The following is a 25818-nucleotide window of genomic DNA, read 5'->3' as shown; positions in this document are numbered from 1 at the left end:
TTAGGAAGTAACGTAATCGTGGGCAATTTCTGCAAATCAGACTGCGTTCGGGACTTAGCCACGATGCTTCAAGTCTGTTGTGTCGCCTGTGGTTCGCAGGGTTGCTTACAGATACTTATTTGCATCCGCGTCTAACGACAAACTCAAGAGAGCGGCAGCTCTATACATACAAAGGGGAATATATAGCATTATTCTTTTCAGATGTCTGATTTACCAAATCAGTGAGTGTCTCTAAAGGCAACACGTCACCGTTTGTAATTATGCGCCTTGACAGGCACATACTATATCGTCACTTTAGGTCCTAACCTATTAGAAAAGCAACCAAGGCAGCCGTCAAATTTTTACGACCTGCAAACTCGAGCGCCCGGGTGTGGACTCAGTGCTGGCGTCCTTATTTATTAAAAAAGAAAGGGATACACTACGCGTGTTCCCTAGTACAGGAGCAGCTCAGATGTTATTCTTTTCTTCTTTTTCTCAGTCGCTTATCACCTCTTCTCCGTGTATGTGAGACAAATCGAAATTGCCTTATTAATCTCACTGACTTTTCTCTCCTCTGTGTCTCGCTCTCTTTAAGGTATTCCCCTCCGAAAAGTATTCGTGTTACTGCATTTCATCCCTCTTTTTGAGCACAATTTTCGGCAAATGTGCCGGTTGTGATTTACCTTTTGTATCATACGCCACATATTATTTACAAAACCTACCATTGCTGCTTCGCAATAAGAAAATGAACTTGTTTCACAACAATTTAAATTTTACTTGTTGACCGTTGTCATACTTGAGTGATGCTAGCAAGGGTCCCCTGCATGAGCCGAAATCCTGTTTGCCTTTGAGATTAGTTTTTCTGTCGTATAATAAATTATTTCGTAGTATTTTTAATGCAGTATATATGGTGCGAATTGTTTACGTTCAAAAAAAGCTGAACTAAGGGGATAAAAGAAAAAGATATACACAAAAAACACCAAAAGCTACGCAATGTTTGTTTGTGTTTTTTCCATAGATTTAGTCCCCGTTTATTTGCGTACTTTTTTTTAATGTTCAAAGTACACTTTTTTAGATTCATTTTACTCGCTAAAGTCCGTGCTTTATAAAAAAAATACGAATATTTAATGTGGCCTAAACATTTACAGCAACTGCTGCATACATTTCCATACGCTATTGTAATGCAGAGACGCGCGAAATGCGCGAACCTGAATAAACCCATGTATCCCCGGGCGATCAATGCAGTTATTTGAGAGGTAGCATAGAAGAAATGTAGCAGATAGAAGTAGAACGTTATCAACAGCATCCTTCACGGACCGAGTAATGTTTTACTTCTTTGACGCTGGCTGAAATGAAAATAAAAATTGGAGCAGTGCAAAACGAACCGAAGGAGTGGAAGGATGAGCCTGAGGTCTTGCCTTGGGTACGTGTTGGTAGACTGAAAATGCCAGTAAGAAAAAGCGAAGACCCACAAAAAGGATAAATCAATTTTCGAGCTCATCTCCACGCCTGGGATTCTCCCTCTCTTTAGCACCGACGTGACAGGGCCTGAACGCTATACTTGACAAAAATAAAGCAATATATACAGGCTATATTTTCACGTATTTTTGGCACAACCGCCTGGAACCCTCCGGTTTGGTCTCTACGGCAGATCTCTTAAGCCGAGTGTCGGGCAGATTGAAATTCAATACATGCTTTTACAAGCGCCAAGAGTCACGCCTAAAAGAGATTTGCCCTGTGGCAATACTCCTCTCGGTGCCTTGTGAGCGTTTCTTAGCTAGACTAGGCTTTAATCTCTTTCTACTGAACGTAGACCTTCGTTTTAGTTTTATATCTTCCAAACCGAGCTAACCTATTGCTTTCTTTTTATTTTTTTATTTGCTCGTCAGTGCTGCGCACCCACAAGACACATCGCAGATAGCCTTTTGGTATAATTATAGTAGTGGCTTTTCGAAAGGAATTTGCAGCTCAGATGTACAGCTTCAGCAGTCTTATGTCGTAAGCCGAGCCCAGTATTTTTTAAGTGTCTAAAAAAGCATCCGGTGTTCGAATGAAACCATACTTACCACCCCCTAACCCGAAAATAATGAAAACGAAGCAAGTAATGCAACGACACACAAAAAAAAGACATCAGTGAAACATTTTTTGAAATCTTTTTTCGCACATTTATACACTAATGTTCTTAAAAAACCCACTTTTTTCTTTAAATGTGTGGGATTCGGGCTTGCTGCGGCTGCCCTTTGCGCGGCCGCCGCCCGCTTCCCAGTTGTTCTCCACGTTCCCTTTCTCCCGCCTGAGGCGGCGGAGAGGGGCTCGGACGACTTGTCACTGTCGTTCGGGCCACAGCTCCGCCCTGGCGTCCCAGTGGCTGTTCTCATTGGCGCCTTTTGGCGGGAACACGGCACCGCTTCGAGGGCCGCGCTCGCGCGACCCTCCGAGCGGGGCCCAGGGGGAGACCCCTCCGAGACATCGTAAGGTGCATACGCTACTGCTCTTGTCTGCCGGCCTTTGTCCGCGCAGACCAGTGTGTACTCGAGTTCGTCTGCTCCGGGTCGTACCTGAGAGCGCAACTCGAGCCTGTCGATCGTGATCCAACGATCCGAGACAGGCGTACCTTGCGGTGGTTGCCTACTCTCTCTCAAAGGGACCCTCTGGTCACTGTGAGAGAGAGAGATCACAGCACGCCCTTGCGTGCTTGCGGCGCGCACTCCGTGTCACTTGTGCGTTTTGTATATTTTGCATGTGTGTGCGTGTGTGTGTGTGTGTGCCGCTGGAGGATGGTGTTTCAATAAACGTCTCCTTCGTGAACTTGGAGGTTGGTGTCCTTGCAGCGAAGTGCTCTCCTCCCGGTGGAGGTTGAATGCGCACTGCGGTGTTTCAGTGTGCGCGTGGTAACGGCTTATCGGGGCTTCGGCTCGCGCGACGCTCGAACCCGCGGTGGTTGGTGGCTTATGTCCACGTAGGAAACCACAACTGGCGCCCAACGTGAATTGTCCTGGCTCTTTGAGTTGGACTGCACATCGGCCGAGCCGGTCGCCTTGACGATCAAGTTCTTGCACCATGTCTGCCGCCCGCTGCGGGGCACACGGCAGCAAATCTGAAACGCGATATATGTCGGCTCCTTACGCAGTCGTAGCGTCTTTTGATCCGTTGGATGCTGTTCCTCTGAACAGCCAAACAAAGTGGCTGGCCGCCGGCCCCATTGGGCTATACGGCAATGCCGCCAGTAACGTTGATCACTGGGCTCCCATTGGAGCTTTCTCCGGACCACCCTGTGGTGGGACCGCTACACAGATACCTCCGCTGTATCAGTTTTCCGCCCATGGTGGAAGCAGTTCGCGCGATGCCGTCGCTACCGGCAGCTACGCGCAACAGCAGCTGTGCCCCGCTAGCAGTCAGTTTTGCTCGGTGAACAGTGAGGCGTCGGCCGGACTCCCTGCGGAGACCGCGCCGCTCGTCGAACTGGAGGACCGTTTGCCTTCTTTGTTCATGCAACCCGCCCAAACCTCCTCTGAGGGAAGGACGCAGGCGCTGCTCACAAGCGCTGCCCAGATGATTCAGTCGCTAACAGGGGCGGTTGAGGCGCTTTCGGCCGCGCCGAAGTTGTCTCACCCCGCGGTCATGTTGCCCATGCCGACGTACCGCGGCTATGATGATCCTCTCAGTGCCCGGGATTTCATTGATTCCCTCGCCCATTACAAGAGAGCTATGGGTTTCCCTGATGAGGTTGTGCTTGCACGCATCATCCCCGCAGCGCTGACTGACACGGCAGCTAGGTGGTACCGGCTTTCCGGCCACCGAGCAGCGACTGTCGAGGAGTTCCGTGCAGCATTCATGCGCGAATTCCTGCCCGCTGACTATGAGCGTAGGATGCGGCGAGAGCTGGAGCTCCGCACACAGGCCCCGGACGAGTCGCTCCAGGAGTTTGTGCGGGCGATGGAAGACCTTTTCTCAATCGCTGAGCCAACAGCCTCAAACGAGGAACGCGTCGAAAGAGTGATCAGGCAGGCACATCCGACTTTTCGGCATACCTGCTCGGCGGCCGATTCCGAGATCTAGAGGAGCTGGCCGCCGAGGCAAAGCGCATTCAAGGCGACATCCTCGCCGCGCGTGCCTATCACCCGCCACCGCCGGCAAGCGAGGCCCTTGAGCCACGCTGCGCATGGAGAGGGGCCATGACCCTTCCTCACCGGCGTGAACCCGCACAAACTGCCTTTGCAGCCGTTGGCGGGCGAAACGACGCTTGGGAGCTGAGCAAAAGAGCTCTGGATCCTTACTCGTACGGAAGACGAGCAGCCTGCGCTGCACAGTTTTCTTACTCGCGTGCCGAAGGACGCCATGCGACCCAAAGCACAGCGGAGGGAGAAGCTCGCAAAAACCGGCCCTTGTTCGGTGGGGCAGCGAGCTGACCCAGGCTGGGAGACGCGCCTTTGTCACTCGGCCAAGCTCGCGGGGGTGTGCGTTGTTTCCGTTGCCAAGAGAGGGGACACTCAGCAAGAGAATGCCCCGTAGCCAGGCCTTCTGCGAGGCAGGAAAACGGCGACGGGGGTCGGTTGTAAAGAGACAGCCGGCCCAAGCTTTGCTAATTCCCTCTGCGTACAGGGTAAGCTGCCTCGGTGGTGCGCCCGCGCCGTTTATTTCGGTCACCCTTGCTGGCCGCGAATTTCCGGCGTTAATGGATACAGGAGCCAGCGCCTCCTTTTTCAGTGAACAGGTGTTGTCCCACTTGCAAAAGCACTCTGTGCGCTTGCGGGATTGCCGTTCGACATTCGACCTCGCGAAAGGCGTGGCCCATTCGGCTGGCGCCGCGAGGCTGACTGTCAGATGGGGAGAGCGAGCGAGACGCACGCGTTTCATTCATCTCCCTGGGCTCAGTGTGCCCATGATTCTAGGAAGGGACTTTCTCCTGAAAACCGGGATCGTGGTGGACATTGCGAATGGCGGCTATCGCGAAGGACCGTTTTCCCAGCTGAAGCCGTTCATTAGCCCCCCGGCGTCGGTATCTGCCTGTGCAGTTTAGACGTTCGGAGAGTACCACGCTCAGCGATCGGTGCCCTGCCCTTGTGTCGAGCGTTATGCCGTTCACACCCCCATGTGGGAGCGAGCGGCGTGGTACGACGACGCACCCCATCCACTGGCCGTCTCTGCAGTAACTTTGGATGAGACACAGAAGGCTCGGTTGACAGCACTTTTGCGTCAGTGCGAGGAGCTCTTCACCGATCAACCTGGCTGTACCACTTTAGTGAGCCACGCGATCAACACCGGAGAAGCGCTTCCGTTGAAGTGCAATCCCAGACCCGTTAGCCTTGGGAAGAAGCAGGTGATTGATGGGTTGTTGGATGAGATGCTACCGTCGGACATTATCCGTCGCTCGTCCAGCGCCTGGGCGTCTCCGGTGGTGTTGGTGCCCAAAAAGGATGGCAGCCATCGCTTGTGTGTGGATTATCGTCGTCTGAATGCGCTGACTCTCAAGGATGCCTATCCGCTCCCAACGATCAGCTCAATCGTAGGAAGCTTAGGCAGTGCGCGGTATTTTACCACGCTAGATGCCTCCAAAGGTTACCTACAGGTCCAGATGGATGACACTGACTGGCCTAAGACAGCGTTCACGTGCCACAGAGGGCTGTTTGAGTTCACTCGCATGCCCTTTGGCCTCTGCAATGGTCCTGCGACTTTTCAGAGGCTGATGGACCGCGTCCTAGGCGAAGCGAAATGGTCCTATGCCATGTGCTACCTGGACGACATCGTGATTTATTCACGAACCTTTGATGAGCACTTAAGCCACATTGCCGACGTGCTCGAGAGGGTACGGGCTGCCGGGATGACTTTGACTCCTGCAAAAGCCCAAATAGCGCGAACTCGAGTTCAGTTGCTTGGGTTTACGCTGGGCGAAGGCTCCATTGAGCCGGATGAGGAAAAACTTCGAGCCATACTCGAGTTTCCTGTGCCCAAGGACGTACGCGGCCTGCGCCGTTTTCTGGGAATGACAAATTTTTATAGGTCATTTATCCCGTCCTGTGCCCGCGTGCAGGCGCCCTTGACCAAGCTCTTGGGAAAGACTGCTGCATGGCGATGGGGGCCTGAGCAAGAGCAATCCTTTCGCCGCCTGTCTAGTGCCATCGCAGAAACAGCGCAGCTCAGGATACCCGACCTGACCAGACAGTTCGTAGTCCAGACTGACGTGAGCGATCTGGGATTATGCCGTTCTCCTACAGGAATTCGATGGCGTGCTGCAACCTCTTGCCTTTGCAAGTCGTTCTTTGCTGCCCGCGGAAAGGAATTATTCCGTTACCGAGAAGGGATGCCTCGCCATCGTGTTTGCACTGCGCAAGTTTGACGTCTACCGTGATGGAACGCATTTCGTGGTGCAGACAGACCACAGCGCGCTCAGCTCGCTGATGCGGCTCCGGGAGCCTGCGGGACGGCTGGCGCGCTGGGCTCTCCTGATACAGCATTACGACTTCTCGGTGCAGTATCGCAAGGGGAGCACGAACGTGGTAGCTGACGCGCTATCCCGTGCCCCACTCGCCAGCGGTGCCTTTGCGCCGGCAAGCGGAGGGGGCGAAACAGCGGACGAGCCGCAGAGCGGCAGGAGGGGACGCCCGCAAACGGGCCTACCCATTCCGACTCCCAGGCAAGCAGCACTTCGCTAAGCGGGCGACGGGGGAGGCTCTTTGTGAGCACCCCAGATGCGCCGAGGCTAGCGAGAGAAGTTTTGGCGGCTAACCTGCGCGGGGATGAAAACAGGCTCCCCTCTGGGATGACTGGAATCGTGTTCAGCCGTAAAGAGCTACTGACGGCCCAGCAAAATGACTCCTTTTGTCGCGTGGTTAGCGACGGTCTCAGGGAGACGGAGCGCAGTGACGCTACTTGTACTGTAGCGGGCGCAGCGGGGCAAGAGCCGGCGTGTGTCGCGGCGAGCCCCGGGGACTCATATTTGCTGGACCATGACGGGCTCCTGCTGAAGTACATAGTCACAGATGATGAGTCCATTGACCCATTTAAAGTGGTTATCCCCAAAAGTCTGAGAGGCGCTCTGTTGCGATTCTCTCACGACGAGCCACTTGCCGGTCATCTGAGTGGCTCCAAAGTTTTCACAAAACTGAGTCAATCGGTGACGTGGCCCGACATGAAGCACGACATTTTCCGCTATTGCCGTTCCTGCCATGTCTGTCAAACGGTGAAGTCAAGGGGTGGCATGCCACCGGGCATGATGAAACCAATTGACAGTGTGCGTCCGTGGCAGATGGCCACCTGCGATTTGATGGGGCCTTTCCCCAGAAGCAAGCAGGGGTTCATTTACCTGATGGTAGTCGTTGACCATTTTTCCAAGTGGGTCGAGTTGTACCCCTTTCGGAAAGTGACAGCGCGAGCGGTGCTGGATAAACTCCAGAAAATGTTCTGTCGCTTCGGCTTTCCGGAAGGGCTGATCACGGACAATGCGTCCTACTTCACGGCTCGGGTGTTCGGTAATACCTGCCGTTCCCTCGGAATCGAGCACTACACCACTTCACCCTACCATCCCCAGTCTAATCTGACCGAGCGGATCAACAGAACGCTCAAACCAATGCTTACGGCCTTTGCCGAGTGTCAAAAAGACTGGGCAGACCATTTGAGTGAGTTCGCGTTCGCCATTCGAACAGCTGAGAATCGCTCAACTGGTTTCTCTCCCGCCTTCCTCAATTTCGGAAGGGAGCTGGCGAATCCGATGTCAGGCGTCGTTCAGAGCCAGCAGCTCGAGGATGAGAAGGCGCGAGCAGACTGCTCTGCTTATGCGTCAACGCTTCGGGACCGGCTGTGTCGGGCTCTCAGCAGAGCAAGACAGAGTGTGGCGACGGCCAGAGCCCAGCAGAAGGTTCAGTATGACCGCAAGCACCGCAGCCTGACATTTCAGGCGGGCGATCTTGTCCTGAAGCGGAACCACGCTCTTAGTGACGCGAGCAAAGGGTTCTCAGCCGCGCTTGCTCCTAAGTGGCTTGGTCCGTACCGAGTGGTCAAAGTCTGGTCGCCACTCGCGTACCTGCTGGAGGATTTCTCTACGGGGAAAACCAGCCGTGCCCACATCGCAGACCTGAAGGCCTATGTGTCGCGGTCTGACGAGCTTGCGTCGGTGCCCATTGTCACCACAGGCAAGCGACGAGGCACACCCGATGCGGCGGAACGCAAGCGTGCCCCGCACCGGTACAATCTGAGGTGACGGTCACCTGTGTGATTTAATGCCGGACGGCGGACTTTTTCCGCACCCGAAGGCATATCGCCTCACCGAGCGAGCTTTCTCGTCGGACCCTACCCGGAAACAACGTCGGCCGTCCCCTTTCTGTCCCGCTTAGTTCCAGCCTCTGTGCGTTATTGTGTTATTGAATTTTGTCTCTTCTAGCATTTTTGTTTTGTGTTGTTTATTTGATTCCGTTCTCGCTTCACCTATTGTACAGTGAGCGCTTTCTTTTGCAGAGCGCGTCTTTTCTCCTCTTTCCTTTGAACACGCGACGGTGGCTCATTAAGCATGCCCGTCGCGCGGCTGTGTTCGGTGCGTGTAGAGGGGAAGTTGGGGTAGTTGGGGGACAAGCAGCGTGGACCATGCCCCCTTCCCCTTCACCCAAGACCGCCGAGGCTGCGAAGGTGCTCGGGACAGGTTGTCGGTGAAGCTCGGCGTAACACTTTGTGTGGTGTGTTCGTTGCTGTTGGTGAGCGTGCCCGGGAGCGGAGGCGACGACGTTGCGGCGTGTGTGTTTGCCGGCGTGTGCTGAGCGCGGTGGAAAGAAAGCCCGCGTGTGCTGAGCGAAAAAAAAAACGTCCCGCGCGGTCACCACATGTGCGTCTTGGATGGCCGCCGAGAAGTTTCCTGGGCCCCCTTCCGCGTATTCACTGTTCCCACACCGACTGCGATCGGAGATCGTCTGCAGCCAGCAGCTGCCAACTGGCCACCCAGAAGTCGACGAGCGGTGCGTCACCGGTTACCGCCGGCTCTCTGTGCTGCACCGACAAACTGTGTCGAACTTTGCCGCTGACACTTTCGTATTTACTTCGTATTCGGAACTTTACATATTATTCTTCAGGTCATCTTATCCTTTTTTTTTGTTTTGCTTTTTGTGTGTGCCTTGTTGGTGTTTGTCTTTCTTGAGTGTCTGTGTTTCGAGATCTTTTTGGCTGGAGCTGAAGCGTAGTTGACTTGTTGCGTGAGGATATCATTTTTTTCTTCATGCTGGGGACCTGTCGCTTGCTTTCGCTGATGGGTAGGAGGGCAATTAAGGAGAGGAGGATGTGGGATTCGGGCTTGCTGCGGCTGCCCTTTGCGCGGCCGCCGCCCGCTTCCCAGTTGTTCTCCACGTTCCCTTTCTCCCGCCTGAGGCGGCGGAGAGGGGCTCGGACGACTTGTCACTGTCGTTCGGGCCACAGCTCCGCCCTGGCGTCCCAGTGGCTGTTCTCATTGACGCCTTTTGGCGGGAACACGGCACCGCTTCGAGGGCCGCGTTCGCGCGACCCTCCGAGCGGTGCCCAGGGGGAGACCCAAGGTGCGTACGCTACTGCTCTTGTCTGCCGGCCTTTGTCCGCGCAGACCAGTGTGTACTCGAGTTCGTCTGCTCCGGGTCGTACCTGAGAGCGCAACTCGAGCCTGTCGATCGTGATCCAACGATCCGAGACAGGCGTACCTTGCGGTGGTTGCCTACTCTCTCTCAAAGGGACCCTCTGGTCACTGCGAGAGAGTGATCACAGCACGCCCTTGCGTGCTTGCGGCGCGCACTCCGTGTCACTTGTGCGTTTTGCATATTTTGTATGTGTGTGCCGCTGGAGGATGGCGTTTCAATAAACGTCTCCTTCGTGAACTTGGAGGTTGGTGTCCTTGCAGCGAAGTGCTCTCCTCCCGGTGGAGGTTGAATGCGCGCTGCGGTGTTTCAGTGTGCGCGTGGTAACGGCTGATCGGGGCTTCGGCTCGCGCGACGCTCGAACCCGCGGTGGTTGGTGGCTTATGTCCACGTAGGAAACCACAAATGTTATACTCTAAAATGCTCCAAGCTCAAATATAGATATAAGAAGGCGTTTACTATTTCACTGTAGAAATATTTTCACTGAACTGCTGAAAATTTACCTGTGTGGCAATGCCATCGGGGGGCGGGATCCAAACAGGCGACAGCCTCAATCGATAAAGGATAGGTGCCATGATAGTCATGTTATGCGTGACCTTAGCGCACATTGAAGAACGCCACATGGTCAATATCAATCTAGAATCCTGGCCGTTGTGAATATTATACCGTCAAGCTCCATCTAACAGGGCACAAGCCTGAAGTTACTGAACGTCGTTCCAACCAGTGATTGAAATGGTTCGGTGAAAGCCCGTTACACTGCTAATGATCGGATAACTGGTAATGCATTTCCATGCAGTTGCTGATCACAAAGCGTTTCATTTGTATTGTGAAGATCATTGGCTCGCACAGCCTGTACGCGTCCATATCGCTGAATTCTCTAGGAACGCAAATTGCTTGCAGCTCGAGGAAGCATTAGGCCGGAAATATTATTCACTCCAATTCTCAAGCACAAATGGCCGGTACCAGCGGCAGAAGTGAGGCCGAACACTAAGCAAAATGTTTTCTTTCTTTTGAACGGAAAGCTTCACTGCTAGTTAGAACCGGTCTTCGCGTGGTACTAAATTTGACCCTTGCGGAGCTAGAGCCTAGAGATCATGCGTGGCTGGAAGTCACACCACAGATAAGTACTTTAGTGTAACCTTTTGGACCAGTTTGATGTAGTGGCGCGCGATGACCTGGTGACCATTAGATTTATGGGCGACCGTTGATCTTGCAAATATGGGAGCTAAGGAAGAGAATAGAGCAAGTGATTAATCTCGTGAGGGGCTGCACATCGCGACATCGCGCAATAGAAACAGCTATGGCATCCATTTATGGGCCTACGAACGAAGAGAAACCATTGCCTCAACTCAGCGCCAGTCACGGACGCCAGTGGAGATGATGCTGGACTTAGCGCATCTTACGAATGCCAGTTAAATCAAGCTAAGTCAGATTATCCACCTGACACATCTCGCTGTGCACAAGTCATTGTCAAATGGAATGAGGGCAAGCGAGCCAAACGGGCATCTGAAACGCCGGAACAACGAGAAGAACGACTAGCTATGCAACAAATTTTACCAAGCGTAACCGTGCTGTGAAGCTTTCATTGAATGACATGTTTAACTATGCTAAACCTCGACTAATTTGTTTTGTCCGGATGCCTGTTTATCAAAAGAATCAAACTTTCCCATGCAAAAGCGCCAAGCACGATCCGAACGAGGGCAATTGTTAAAGCCTTTCTTGGCTCATGTGCGTCGTGTACAGAAAGTATGATCAGAATAAGTCCATCCTTCTGTCATTTAAAACAAACCTCTTCTCGCCCATTGACTCGAACCACTAGACCTCCGATCTCCAGCCGAGCGTTAAGCCACTACACCAAACCTGGCTCGAGAGTAACAGATCGCAATAGACGATATGCAACATGCGGAGAGGCATCTCTTAGAGCGATGCACCGATGCAACGTTACGCTGCGCTAAGCACTTTGTGAGAATGCTACGATGCGTGTGGGGACAGCCATGTATCCACCTTACGCGTATTGTTTTTTTGTTTACTAAGCGTGAACGCTCAGTAAATGCATTTCGAGCTATCCCGCGTAAATACACCTTCCAACATGCAGCGCTTACATCCTGCTGTGATCTGCAAACCTTTACAGGCGGCTGCCGTTAAAGATGCGATACCGAATATGGTCTTTGTTATCTGTAAGAAAAAAGGAAAGTCAACTTTCATCTTAGTTCTCCTTCAGAGCATTTTTGCCCGATCGGATGTATACAAACCGAAACGCTTCTTTGATTTTGTTTTTTCAGCCGGCGTACGCCAATTCCGTTGCTGCTCAAGCTTGCAGTCCGGCCTCAAATAAAATTTTTTATGAATATGCTGAAAAATCGGGCCCATGCGCTGTCAGTGCACTTCAGCCACAAGCTTCGATTTTTTTTTTTTGTCGTGAGCTGTTAAATGGATTAATAATCCGTCTATTTGCGTATTTGATTAGTCTGTTACGTATTAAGTGCAAAGAAACTGATGCGCGACGTTTCATTTATTATTCACCGTTTCTGCAAACGCTATTCACTCGGTTAAAGTTTGTTCAAAATTGATTAATTGGATATTTTATCTTGCAAAACTCGAGAAACGCGTCTCAAAATATTACAGTATGTTGAATTCTCTTTAGGAGTCGAATTTTATTATTGTTGCGACAAGCGGCGGCGGTTTGCTCCACAATGAAGCTGTCCCCACTTTGTGCAACCCTGGGAGTCAACAAATCAAGCGTATGAAGCCACCAAATCATGCGCACTTCACACCTAGCTGTACACATGGTTTACACCAAACAGCAACGTGCTAGTTTGTTCAACATGTTCTTCCTTTTAGTTGGGAAGGTCGCTACAGTATCAGAACTAGGAATTAAATCAAAGAAATAACTGAGACGTTGCTTCACATAATGTAAATAATATCCACCTGGCCCGATAATGATTCCAAACTGCAAACGCCAACACATCACACTCCACGGTCTCCGTAACTGCGGCGCTGAAAAGCCGGTGTGAATCGCACGTTGTAGTTAGAACGATTTTAGCACCACGCAGCTGACCGAGTTTCGCAAACGATCGGACAGGAATGCATGCGGTCTCGCACAAGAAAGTATGTAGTGCCCCAAAAAGTTGTTTCGACTAACGCATGCGTATGCAGTGTAAAATAACCCCTCATTACCTTACCATAACGTTGGTCTACTTGAGAGTAAACATTGATTATAATGCGCGAAGATTGATCCAATGTCTAAATACGCGAATTGAAACGGCAACGAGACGAAGGTAGGCTTTTTTTTACGCCCATACTGTGTTTACTCCTTTCATCGTCAACGCGAAACTTCAAGCGAAAAAGAAGACGAGGCAGAAAGCATGCTGGCACTCAGGTATGTTTTTAACGCCATTCAAAACTTTTTATAGAATCAAAACATCTGTCTTGCTAATAATTAAGCTTTGAATTTTTAATCTGCAAATACAAATCTTAGTGTTCTACTTCGTGCATTATGAATTCTCCTTTTTGTTTTGGTTTTTCATATTTTACTTCCCTTTCTTTTTTTTGCGATGTAATCATGCATTTCGAACACAAATATTTCGGCATCCTAATTCTTGACCCATCCCCCTGTGTGGGCATGTGCCATCAAATTAGAGGACAACAACAACATAAAGGGGAAGAAAGGACCTACAATCGCCGAAAGATGAGCGGTAGAAGCAGTTGTGCGGCTGAAACGTAGCTCTTCAAATTATTATCAAAATATTCATGACAGTTTCCCCGGTATGCACGCACAGCTGACGACACTCCGACGCTGCGACCACTTGAACGAGCCAAGATGACAACTGATGGCTAAGGCCGCGGTGTTGGTCAGACCACGAAGCAGTTTCTGATATTGTCTATTCTCCTTGTCTAGTCTGCCGTCTCCATGGCAATCATGCGCGCGCCGCCGTGGAATGCTCTGGCTAATTCGTGCTCCGCCGCGGTCGCCGCATTGCGGAAATGAGGAAAGGAAACACCCCAGGTGCGCACGCCGCCGCGGAGGTGGGATTAATGTAACGGCAACCCCGCGAAAGCGCGGGCTGCATTGCACGGGCTACCAAGTAGTAGCGTTATTAAGCTGCGCTTATCGTTATTAAGCTTCGCTTAATAACTATATTACATCGGTAATGGGCTCGTAGTATTCGACCAATGTCATTTGACGCACGTAACTCTAAAGCGGCACATTATCTGCATTGTATTTATTGTCATGCATTCCAGAGTTCTTCGACGGCTCTGTGGTAACGCCACACCGTTTCTGACTATTCTTTAATCGTTACATATGAAAGAAATAAAATTGGCAGTGGCTGAGCTCGGCTATGCCAATATATACGTAGCGAGAGTACGCTTCCCTGGCTGAGCTTGTTGTGGTCACTGTATGTTTAGCAATGAGAGACATTGGTTATACACATCTTTATTCATTTTGCTTGACAGTGACGAAGACTGCCCGGTTATCTATGAAGTAGCATGCAGCAGTCTCAATTTTATCTACGCAGTATTTCTAATTGGTAGTATCTCTTTAGTATGCAAGGTCTATAGTGGCTCCCCATTTTATAGTCTGAACGTGAGTGTCCGAAGCTAAATTTAAGTCAAACTTTTCTTTCATACATTCACTAAGAAAGTCCTGTTTTCCGTTGAAATCACCCAAAGTCTCACGCAACTTGGAACCGTGTCGTAGGTTTGTATACACGTGGCAACCACATCAATCGTTTACTTGTCAGATGTTCACCTTGCCAAGTACACTCCTTGGAGGAAAATGCTACTCTGCAGAAGCCGAACAAAGCTTGCTTCGCCATTATTCAGCGCGATTGAATGGAGGTGTCTGAGCTACCTATTTCACCTCCGCCTTTTATGTGCAATGTTGCGCATAGAATGGCATGCGGTGAGGTGGTGACGAAGCGCGTGGAGCACCTGTGGGATCCCTCTGCTGACCAAGGTATGGGCGCATGCGCACAACTGTTCATCCGCGTTACATCACACGTGGCTCGGACGCTGGGGCAGGCGAGCAGCGGCGGCGACAGGGAAGCGCACGCCGCACCTGCTGCTACTCTCCGGTGGCCATGTTAATGACGGATGCGCACAACTGGCCTCTCCCGGCCATAGCAAAATTCTCAACTGATAGCTTAGTGTATCTCTCGCTACAAAATAAAATAAGAATTGCAAACAGCATTGTCACATCAGCAAAACTATAGCTCGCCATTCGGTGCCGCAGAGTAGGACCAGGTGTGTGAAAAGGACAGCCCTATCAAATAAACACTACAGTAGAACTAGCCCCAAATGCTCAAAAGCGGTCTTAGGTGCGTTCTATTTTTTTTTATCCAGATGTTTCTTGGTAGTCGGCCATAATTTCCAGATATTTTTTCTAACAGTACGAATATGTTGTACTTAAACGAACTATAAATCAAAAATCGTGACTATCGCAGTGAAGCTTTTCCAACCTCTTACCGTGAGGTAAATTTGATGCCGCTATCTATGGGAAATTGCATGGAGCGTCCTACTTCAGTCACCATGGACACACTAAGCAACATGGGCTGAAGAGCCGCTTGGTGAATTACAACTTTTAGTCAAAATTAATGCAAAAATTAACAGCGTTCTATATTAAAAAATGTCCCAACATTCAATGTTGTGTCCGAAAATTGCAAAAAGCGACAAAATCGCATGTAAGTGTAAAATTTGTCTCAAATAAGGAATGACTGTTCTTCCTATTCGCTAAGTATACAGCGTCACAGAAACCAATATTTTACACCTATATATAAGCACAGTTAAAAAAAAAATAAAAAAATAATCATGTCAAATATATAAGGTTGCTTGATCAATTTGAGAAGTTGTTTAATGGCGTTTTGAGAGCATGAACTCGATGTTCATAGTCTGATTTTGCGTCTTCAGTACAATGGAGTCTTCGCTCTACGTACACACTTTAAGATAATGAGGAAAAGGAAACTTTTTAATAGCGCCACTTTGTGTTCTCGAAAAACTCCAACTGCCCCGCAGCAAGTAACACACTGAGCAATGATGCTTAGTGCGCCCATTGGTGGTGGCTGTAGTGCAGCGCCCCCAGCTTTCCCACTAAGTAAGAATAAGAAAAATATTTTTCTAGCCTCCCAAGCTAGATGTATTACAGGTAGTCTATAAGCAAGGATGACAATGTGCGCAGCTCACGTCGAATAACGGAAGCAGCTGAAGCGACGACTCGCCCAAAAGCCGATGGACTTTTTGGGTGCCCAAACACCATCGTTACCATCTTTGACCCGTCCTAGAACATACCGCACTTTTTCTGGCATTTGATTTTATTGCGTTAGCAATACTGCGCCAGGTCTCAGCCCGTCGCGTAGTACCGGGAATGGCCTCGTTTGATCTTGAGCTGCAGCCGAGCCGAATACGGCTTTAACCAAGCCGTATGAACGCGCCTTAGTGACCTGTAGGGGTAACGTAATTGCCAGTATCCTGGCAGGCTGATTCTGACATAACCGTTCCATGTGAAACCATGCAGAGACCCAAGTTGGCAGCTCCTGCCAGCCCATATATAAAGCCCCACTTTATTGCAGCCATATGAACATGCCTTAGTGGCCTATAGGGGTAACCTGATTGCCAGGGTCCTGGCAGGCTGATTCTGAAGCAATGCCATGGAGGTATTGCTAACGCAGTTCAACCCGGTTTAACGAGAGCTAACCACAGCCAATTTTATGTCAACGCCTACTTGTGAGTGTTGGCTATTTTAAGCTTTGCCTTTAGGCGTAGCATTGTGATGGCATTAATGGATCCCGCGGTCTATTGCGGATTTGCAATTTGCGAATTGCGTTATCATTATTCCCCTAATATGCACCTAATTAGTGCACAGTTATAAGCTACCACATTACATTCAAGGCCACTCGACATAGATACAAAGCTCTGCTGTTGAGGTAACGCCAAGAGGTAACGTGACTGACGTAGCACCAAAATGTTCCGGCTTATATTTTCATCTCAGTTGCTAACTGCTCTGACCCTGCGTAAATTAGATGATCTGTGCACTATGTCATGCAACACTCGATCTACCGCCAGTGAGGGACGTGCTGGTTATTACAGGCTCGCAAGAATGACAGCAACAATGCCGGCGCTAGATATTCTTCTGCAGAACGGGTCCTCTTAACGTTATGGCGTTACCGCGATAATCGGACGACAGATTGCCTTGACTGAGCATTTTTGCATGTTTAGTACTACTCTATAATCACGTGTTATCTAGCTGACTTCTGTGGCGGGAGACTCCACACCACGAATGTTTGTAGCAAAAAGAATGACATCTGTAGCTTCGAATACTGCCATACTTAAATTATGCTTTTTACAGCAGAATTGCGACAATGCCACAAATAAAAGTGTACAGAAGAAGACCCGTTACCTTCTCTTACCTCTAAGCCGTTTCCTGTGATAATATTAAGACCTGCACTGGGTTTTGAGTAACAGAAAGGTAAAAAGAAAAGTTTAATTAACTTGGTTACCCGCGTACAATGCCGTATCAATTGTAATATGCGTAGTGCGCGAAAATGTCGGCCTATAATTTGGATTTCTTTAATCTGCAGGGCTGTTTGGCGAAATTATTCCAGGTTATTCACCCGCCCTATTCGTCTTGATAGCAACGCCCTATATACAGTGCATGGCGATATTTTAATGTATTTGTTTCTTAATCGAACTGTGCTACATATGAGATTTAGAAAATCCTATTCGTAGCAGATATATGTTCTCAGAACTGAGTATATATAGTTTTTATAACAGTGCAGAGTCACCTCCTTTTAAATGCTACTAAATGGTTATGGTTTCTACGGCGACGCAAGAATTTATCTTGTTTTGTGTGCCTCGACGAATGCTCTAGAGGAGTGTGAAAACGAAGAGAACCCACACAAAGAACGGCAGCAGAGATCTGGCCATTTTCGCTCGTTGATCCTAGTAATGAGAACGAGTGTGCACGACGTGAGCAGACCTCTTTTAGACGTGATAGAATTGGTGCTTTATTTTCCCCGCTTGTTCCTCCAGTAATCTTTTTTATTTTCTGAAACCCTCTGCATCCCCATCACGCAATAGTTCCCAAGAAGCCTTTCAGCCCGCTTTCTCTTTTTATGGCCAGGACAGAGAAAGGCATAAAACAAAGTGCCTCCCCAGAGAACGCATTGCCTAGAGCGTCTGTGTCTCCAATAAAAAGCCTATAAACCATTTAGTCCACCGCTTCCATGTTTAATCATTTACTTGTCTTCCTGACATTTTTTTTTGCTTTCTTCACTACATTTTTTGACAATATTCTTCCTAAAATCTCGAGGCTAACCTTTCGTGCAGAAATTTCTATTAAATAGAAGGTGGTTATTTTTGGGAGGCGCGTTAAGAACTGAGTTACACTAAGCTAAGTTGGTATCTAGGTAAGCGGCCTATCGCAGCATCTACTGTCGCAGATATCAAACTATGAGCAGCACCACCCTCAACGGATGCTTAACGTAGCGGTCAAGCCGCATAACGACGACATGATTAACCTAAAAATCTGGCAGACAATTGCGCTCCGCCTTTACCAGTATTACCCGTTAAAGTTAATGGGTTCCGTTTACCATCTCCCGTCGTTCGCGTTCATGCTCCTTGCTGGCATCCATGTCATTATTTCATAATTTCTGCCTCTAATATTTAACACGCACTCATTAGCGTACAGTCGTACGTTGCCACATTATATGAAAGTACACACTACATAGATATAAAGCCCCACTTAAGCCAAGCCGTGCCAACGTACCCAGGAGGGCGTGTCTGACTCCATGTCGAAGATTCTAGGTATATATTCCCATTGCAGCCTCCTATCTACAAAGAAGGCTGCAGCGTACTAGCGGTTCCTGTGAACTTGGCTATGATGAGGTTTCGTGACCTCAAAAATCCCACCGGCCAACTAGGGCACTGTCATGTTAACTCAGCTATAGCCGACGAGAACCATGCTCGATCGTGATCATTTATTTATAAGAACGAAAGCGTCTTTGCCACATTTTCTGGGGAACGGGACCCTTAGTGCTACATTGCTATTATAGCGAGCAGGAGAATAAACAACACGTACTGTATACGGCAGTGCACTCACTGTATCCGCAATAAATACAGGAGCAACTGGAAGCTTTCAAGAGGAGAATGGAACGTTTACATTGTTTTGTAGATCAGAGGACGTAGGAGAACTGGCCAACACAGACACAACAAATGACAGACCCATATTCGAGTTAGCTCAGAACAGCCACAATAGCCACGAGGAGTTCGATCATGGTTTAAGCGTGAAATGATTTTAGCTCTGTTTGTCGGCAACCTCGAGGTGATTTCGAGTCAGAGCAAGACAGACCACATTCTGGAACTGATTTCTCGTCATCCGGGTACCGATACGGGAACATCCTCATCAAGCATGTCCTAACTAGTTGACTTCTTCGCTCTCTAATCCCACGTGCAGGACCGGCATGTGTCCTGTGTTCGCACCGCCAAACTCTATCCCACCGTGCCTCAGAAATTGAACTTTGTCTCACTTTGACTAAAATTAGGGTCCAACCTAATTTGACTAATTCCGCGTCAATGACAAATTCTGTATTTTTTTTTCACCTAGAAGATTTGGCCTGCATGCGCATTCCCAATGTGGGGGAGCAGTGGAGCCAGATGAAATGAGAGGAAAGAAGCGTCTTGCCGAAAGCAATCTATACACCACAGCAGAATATTGTTGACCCCTGCTGACAACGCCTTCATTATGATGCCACTCACCAAGGTGACAATTCCGCTACGCAGCTCGTGACGACTTCACTGTCACGGCTCCTGCTGAATTCTCCAATGTACAAGTCTACTGTGGCACTTCTCAGTTTTGCACGGAAAGAACGCTAACGTTCATACGAGTGCCAGTGCTTTCAAAAGGCCAAATACTGACGCATATTTCTTTTGTTTTCGCCCTCAGCAACACTGTTTTCAATGCCATCTAATTTTCGGTTCTCTGTAAATTATGTTTGCTGGGCTGTGTAAATCCCCGAAGCACACATATTTAAAGCTTACTAGTTCCACTGTTAATTGCTTTTTCGCGTTCTTTTAAGCTACCAATAAAAAAAGCCTCAATATATTTATCAGGCTTGGGAGCCTTGACATACTTCAGATATATTTAGTCCCCTTTTACAAAAGTGTAACTTCCCGCAATAAGGACGACATTCATTTCTACTTTTATTCATCTGGCCTTTGATGTATTCACCTCAGCCGCCGCAGGTTTCTTGTTCTAGCAGCAGAGCTTACCCCGTTAGCTAGGTGAATAGGATGTGAAGCCAAACATTTTCTTTGGTAGGAAATTTTCGCATCCAATCTCAAGGCGTGCTGCAAACGTTTCAGTGCCACTCGGATCACTTCGTCAGTAGTGCTAAGTCCAAAGGTACAATTCATCTTGCCTTGGCACTTGACACTTTGGCGCCGTCACACTATTCTGAAAGCTGCTCCTTTCTCGGACAGCACACCGAGCAACATGAAGCAAACTTTTTTCATTTTCGCCTGAGGGCCTGCTCTTCTCCGTCTCGAGTAGTAAGCTTTTCAAAGAAAGATAGCTTTCGCAGAGTTGGTCAGGATCTACACAATGACATGGCCTACAACATTTCAGTTTTTGGTGGTGGCTGTGCGACGCCCCTTCCTTTATTAGAAAACAGCCATCACATTCTTCGCTATCTTCCAGTAAAGTCGTGCGAAATGAGACTTGTAGACGTTTATCCCCAATATTTACGTCCTTACCTATTTGGCGGCAATGATTTGGCCGCTGAGCTTGATGAATTATACCTACTCTTTATTGTATGTGTGTATTTTTGTATGTATGTCTTGAATGCCTTCGGTGTTCCGGGTGTCACCCTCTAAGTTAGAAAGAGAAGGAAACAATGGGGTTGACTCGGTAGAAGCTATGTGGAGCCCTGGCGAGTCTAGATTTGCAGCGCGAATCAATACAATTGCTGTATTAAAGGAACACAAAAAGATCAGCCAATGCAGTGTGGGCAACAAGCGTCTAAGAACACATAAGCGTCGAGATTGCGCGGTGCCGTAAAGTCCCTGACCCAAAGAGGCCTGTTACGATGAAATGGGTTGCGGGGCACTAAAGTAAAGTGCAACTAACAGATAAATATTTCTTGTACGGCCTATTGCCTGTTACTTTGTATTCACGAAAGGCAAAAATAATAAAACATACACACCAACGGAAACAAAGGAAAGATGAAGGAAAGAAAAAAAAATGCTAGTTAGAAAATAAAAATGTCTAAATGAATACAGGAAACATATGCAGGAAAAGAGGTGTTTCGAAAGTCGCGGAGCTTCGGACAGCGTTCGCGAATCTATATGGGTGGCCTAACGCACTTTTTCAGTTCTGACATTCGGCTGCGGCAAATAGGAATTCAGTGCGCCTGCGTTTGTAAAATCGGCGGACGGCAGTGTGCCGCATTAATGTCCACATGAACTTCGTTACAATTATTTACTCACTTTATTCTAAAAAAAAAAGTAGTTTAATCATGTTTCTTCCATAGTTCTTTAATAGGGATAACCCGTCGGCCAGCAAGCTTGGATTTAAGGAATCCAACAGCAACACTGCTTTAATTACTATGGACATGACCTAAGACCTCAATGAGAGAAATTTTACTTGTAAAAAGGTGAAACAAAATAAGTAATTGATAATATTTCTGACAACATGGTCAATACAATTGTAAAAATTTTCAGCGACTTCCTTTGTGGCAACTTTCTTTGAGCAACTTTCTATGAGGTCATGTCGAACAAAATTCAACAATGCTCATTGCTTAATAAATCTTTCTTCAATTTCTGGCGAGCTGGCTAAGCGAATAACAATATAATACAGTTTAAGCTACAGCATGAAGAGGTGGTACGTTGCTACACCTCTGAGAATTAGTGCTGCTCGATATTTCTTAACACAATCTACACCTACCTGAGAAGGGTACGCGAAAAGGCATTGGCCCCGTTCCGAATAGTGAGGCCTTTAAAGCACTGCTGGCAGACTTCCCTGATATTGTGGTGACATGTTCTTTTATCCTATTTTTCACACATATCCCGGTCTGGCCAATGTATTAGTTCTCAAATCGGAGAAGCCTGCCACCAACCTTCCGGTGCACTGCAGAGAATGTGAGATACCCAAGAAACACAAAATGCGCTGCCGACCTACATATCGTCGAACGTTTGGAGGAACAAAGGACAAGACGCGAGAGATGCTAAAAGCCTGGGTGATCAAAGTGTCTGGTGAAAAATGTGTTAGTACGCCGTCTGCTTCCCTATTGAAGGAGATGAAATTCCTACGCTTACTCTCAGGACAATGAGATGAAGAAAGAAGTTAGCTGTAGTTAGAGGGAGCAAAGAGAAAAGAAGGTACGCGGGTGTAAATAATTCAGTTGTCAGCGCATCATCGTCCTTGTCTGTCTGTGTATGTCTTTCCTGTTTTCATAGTTGCCTGTACATCTGCTTTTAGGATCATACGCGCTGGCCAATAGCTCACCAATGCACTGTATTATTATAAAACTCATATATGGCCAGTACGCGCTACGGGTTAAAAACATGTGATTTTTATATCCACATACACATTAGGATATTGTCCCTCAGCTGTTAAAAATGGGCCGCTTTATTATCCTCTAAAACGAGGCATGTCAGGTATCTCCGAAAGCAGTTTCAGTTTTCACTCATAGCAAGACGCCACACGGCCTCCTATTCGTATTTCTTGTGCATTTCTTGTTTTTGTTATTGTCATAGATACAATACTTTACTAGCGATGCAGTTGCGCAAAATATAGGCTTAATCTCAGGTATTGTTCAGGACAATGCCAGGCGTTCTGCATTTTGTCAGGTTTCGAACAAGCTTGCAATTTCAGAAAACAGGAGGAATATTGATGGCTTCTTCGCATACAGCACCAGAGTTCGGAATGGATTACTCAAGATGTGTGCGAAAAAGACGACGCCAACTTTAAAATGCTGGCCCTTTAGGCAAGGCAACAATCCTGCCTACCAAATTGGTTGATGGTTCTGCCTTGCGTATCGAGTTCTAGCGAAATAAAAATGCAGTAGAAGCATCGTTGCCAATGCGAACACTTTAGAAGGAACACAAAGGCAATGATTTTGAGAAACTGAAGTCTCCAGAATCGACATCATCTCGACATCTAGCACGATACGTCTGTTTCAGATTTGCTTTCCGTTGGTATGCATTATTCAAACCGAATGGAACCACAGTGTTCAGAAATACAGTAAAAAAAAAAAAATACTGAAAGCTATCTTTCCCGTCTCGTCACGTTATCCGTCTTTTCGCTCTGAATGTCTTAGTAATGTAACTAGAAACGCTTAAACAAACAAAAAGAATACATTATTTTTTTCTGCCCTAGAGGATGGTGAAAGGGGACAGGGGAATTAAGAGGTTGAAATTGTGTAAGCGATTGGAAAAGGGAACTTGCAAGGCAAAATGAATACAGTAGGAACGACAGCGAATTAAGTTAGAATATGTAAGAACACAAATGGCAAGTAAAAAATTATAATGTTTTTGCGAAAATCAACATAAATTTATGTTAACAAGCGCATGTACGAACTGTAAATCTTGAATTTGATAAATATCTCCAGTCTGGTGTCATTACCAAACCCCCAAGATTTCGAGCAATTTTATTTCCCTTTTCATTTTACCTATGCACCTTACCTGGAATTGGTTCGGTGGATAGTGTTGAGTGTATAAAAAAAAAAAACAATCCCTGTGTTGCGTAGTAAATATTGCTCCAATTTTAAATATTAAATGATTGCTTGCGAACCGAGGAACAAAATGACGCTATTGAAATATGTACCGCAGCAGGAGAAGAGATTTAACGATGACCTTTGTGGTCCTTACGCTGTACTGACAAAACGTAACGTATTATTCGATGCACATGTCTACATAATGGGAAAATAAATTCTCCAAACGTTAAAAAACAGCGTAGAACACAATATAGTAAGTATGCCAGGTAATTCTAATAGGTTTCCCCGTGACCTACATCCTATGTTTTAGAGGTATTGAGTGATACGGAGGAGCCCTTACTTTTGTTTTCCTCCAGTGAGCCCCTTTTCTTTGTCAGGCTACGCATAAACTTATAGCCTTTCGTGTTCAGAACAATGAGAACAAGACTTCAGGAATCAAAGTCGTGCAAAATGTTTGCGGTGTATACGGCTCATTCTTTGCGAGTAAAATTGTATGGAGTACGGGACCATCGATAATGCTCATCGCTTTTTATTCTAGCGGTCTAAGAGTCCACTGTCTGCTTATATTTTTCTTCGCTTTTTTTTTTGTTTCTTTTTTTGTAGATTTCTTATTATGCGGACACAATTTAAAAATGTGCCTCCGGTGCTGTTATAACATTCTCTTTTCTAGGCAGCGCGCTAAAATACTAGTCTAGATCGCTAAAACGTCCATTTGTTTTGCTCGCACATAGCCCATATATCCAGGTAGACAGATATTTAAGCATAGCCTAAATTGTAGTCTTAACCAACAATAACAAGCAGTAAATCTCGTAAAAAATAAGCCAAGCGAATATGGTTTATATTCGCTTATTAATGCGAATATTATTTATTTATTAATGGGTGCCTCTGCAAAACGCTGTCGGGCTGCCTTTTCACGCTTGAGTAGTTGCCCTCTTCCATTATTTTAAAAATGTCAAATTACTTGTTTTTGTTTATATATAATACATTTGTCGTTTTCCTGTCCTTTTTCTGAAAACAAAAATATGTGCTGCTTATTTCCTCAATAACACAAAACGTCGCTGAGCAAAGGCGCCGTGTGATCATTATAAAAAAAAAATGTATAAACTGCCTTTTCTCGTTCTACTATGTCGTTTTTGATGCCTGCCCTCATTCAGCTCTTGTGTCGTCCTTGTGAGTTTTTGTACAAAATGAGAAATATCACATAACATCCATTCCTCCATTGCATGAAAATGTTTTTGTGTCCCGCGCATTCTCGCTTATCGCGTGAGTATGTGTCTTATTCACTTCAACATAATCTGCTTTAGGTAGGTGATAGGGTCGCTTCAATAGGTTCTTATAATAGGCGATGGAGCTGAAAAATGCCAAACAATTCACTTTTTTCTCGTACATTTAGAGTGTTTGAAAATACCATTGAATACTGGCAGATTGATGACGTCCCCCTAGCGCGAAGGTCAGCGTGAAGAGGCGTGTTCACACAATTCGAAGGCGTATTCCGCCTGCAACCCCTGACATATGGATATTTCATGTTCCCAAAATTGCCAGCCTGCAACTTTGTCGTTATCCTGCGGCAGCCACTGCCGCAAAACACATTTACAACAGCGAGGCATATTAACGCAACTAACAGTACTGAAGTAGGCAGTCGCGGGAAGCCTCTTTGAATACGATGCTGAGGGGAGATCTATTTGTAGCACATTCTGATAGAAGACAGCAAAACACACAAGGCTATCCCATGCATTCGACGAAACCTGTACTACTGGGCCGCTCGCAAAGTGTATCGTTCCGAATGGAAAAGGGGGGACACAGTACGGCGCGCTTTAAAGGACAGCCGGTGTTTGCGCATGAACTTTATGAATCCAGTATCATAGACAGAGAATTGAAAAAAAAAACAAAATGTGTGGTCAATACACTTTCGGGAACTCTGACGTTTTCGACAAAGCCTTTAATGACTCATGCTGTCGTGGACAAAATGTGTCCCGCTTTTGCGGCGGCTCTGATTGGCTGATTCGGCATGACGTCATAGAGGTATCGACCGATCACAGACCACCACCACGGTATGCGCGAATGCGTGCCTTATATGGTCGTATGTCAATCAATTATCAGTTAAAATTATTGAATATTTATTGACTACTTCAATAAATCATTATTTACCAATCAATAACTTATAAACTAAGTAAATAATAGAATAATTATTTAAGGCCTAATTACTTAATTCAATAATTGATGACTGTATATTTATTTCTCTAATTAAGGACAAACTAATTATTTTATTACTTGTTAGTGGCATCCGCATATCTAAGGTTGTTGATACGTTTTCCAGCAATCTTCACTCCAGCTGAAGACTCGTCTAGAGCGGCCTTACTCATGATGCACTCTGCATATAGGTTAAATAGGCAGGGCGACAGTATGCAGCCTTGCCTCACTTCTTTCTCAATCGGAAATCAATCAGTAAGACCATGCGCAGTTCTGACTGTGGCCTCTTGCCCTTCATTTAGGTTCCTGAGGAGACAGATGAGGTGAATTGGAACTCCCATCTCTTGAACAGCTTGCCA

The 25818-nt window shown here is 47.3% G+C and overlaps 1 long non-coding RNA gene and 1 pseudogene across 1 annotated transcript in view; one reads left to right on the top strand and one right to left on the bottom strand.

Moving 5' to 3' along the window:
• Positions 1-25818, bottom strand: part of LOC146185844 (uncharacterized) — a 93955-nt gene that overhangs the window by 15046 nt on the left and 53091 nt on the right. The window lies entirely within an intron of this gene.
• Positions 3532-4388, top strand: LOC146185845 (uncharacterized; annotated as a pseudogene).

The sequence above is a fragment of the Amblyomma maculatum genome, chromosome 6 (genome assembly GCF_055883805.1).
Source record: "Amblyomma maculatum isolate TAMU_Amacu chromosome 6, ASM5588380v1, whole genome shotgun sequence".
NCBI lineage: Eukaryota > Metazoa > Arthropoda > Arachnida > Ixodida > Ixodidae > Amblyomma > Amblyomma maculatum.
This window is presented reverse-complemented; position numbering and strand designations above follow the sequence as displayed.